Below are 1,505 nucleotides of genomic sequence, written 5' to 3' on the forward strand. Positions count from 1 at the left end.
TATGTAGAATAGCATCTGCTTTTCTGCAGCTGTAAGGAAAGTAGTATATATATTTCTGTATTTCCTTCCTCATCTTCACGATCTGTATTCCCCAACATTTAGTAGGTTTCAGCGCCAAGACAAAATGCTGTGATTCTGTTTGTTGGAGTAATGGACATGATAGCATAGTTTCTAGCTGCACAAGATAATTCCCACCATGCTTCTCCCAAGAAATACTGATAAAATTTCCAGTGGTGCAACATTCAAATCAGTATGAGAAGGACATGATTTCATTGAGAAAAATTCCAATTTCTATGCTAATCTCACAAGATGGCACAACAGATGTTCATTTAGGATATAGCCTTAATGGGAATTATAAAGAGACCTACCAGCAGATTTTACCTCTGCTGTTGACTCATAAAGTATTTGTTAAAAATATGAACCAGGTGTTCTTGTAAGGCTGGGATATGAATCTGGAACGTGAGAGTAGGGCCAGAGCTCACCTTTTCCCTCTCCTTCCTGCCTCCCTCACTCTCTCCTTCCTGCCCTTCTTTCTTGCTTGCTTTCTGAAATCTCCTGACTTCTAACCCATGGAGTGAACAAATAGCTAGATAGCTGGAAGTAAAGGAAAAAGTCAGAAAAGGGTTTTATTTGTAGTGTTGTGCCCAAGATCAGCAGACTCGGCGAGCATAGCCTCCAAGAATCCCAAGACAGCTGATGCAAATGCAAAAGGGAGTTTATTACGGGCTCGAGTCCGGGCCCTCGACACGCACCGATGCAACGGCAGAGGTCGAGAGCCCCGAACAGAGGAAGCAGGGGTATCTTATAGGGTCGCGAGTGGCGCGAACTTTGCAAGAAGCTGGCAATTACTCATTGGCTACTACAAAGGCATTTTGGCGCGCGGTTACAGTTTCAAACTGATTGGACGGTTAGAGATGCTGTCCCATTTATGGATAGGACTGCCCTCATTGGCGGCCGGGGTGGTCTGCTTTTTCGTCACCAAGTGGAGTGAGGGTTGTGACTGCTGAAACTATCTCCGGAATGCTGCTGGACAAGGACTAACATAGCAAGGTGGAGGATATACAAAATGGCGAAACCTCGGCTAAGCTTGGTTCCACATTCCCCCATTTTTTTTTTTTTTTTTTTTTTTTTTCTGAAAAACGGCTAGTCAGCTAAGAAAACAACAGCTACCAAGCCTTTTATCCGTTAGTCAGTCTCAGAATTATGGTTAAGTTCAGCCACATAATGTGTTCACAGGTTTATAAGTACAGGAAAATTTAAAATTGCCATCCTTATACAAAACACTGACTTTTTCTGGGTCATCTCAGACCACGACCTCTGAAAATCAGACGCTAAACCATCTATCTAGTCAGCAAGAGGTATTATCTTCAGTAACAAATGAGAATTACTCTGCTCAAACAAGGGATCTCTCTCCAGTTAGCCAGTCACAGAGTTATTCATTTGGTCACTAAACATCAGCTATTGAATAAAACAGGTTGCTGCCCACCAGTCTTAATACTAACCCC

The sequence above is a fragment of the Talpa occidentalis genome, unplaced genomic scaffold (genome assembly GCF_014898055.3).
Source record: "Talpa occidentalis isolate TD23 unplaced genomic scaffold, MPIMG_talOcc4v2.1 talOcc4.2, whole genome shotgun sequence".
Taxonomy (NCBI): domain Eukaryota; kingdom Metazoa; phylum Chordata; class Mammalia; order Eulipotyphla; family Talpidae; genus Talpa; species Talpa occidentalis.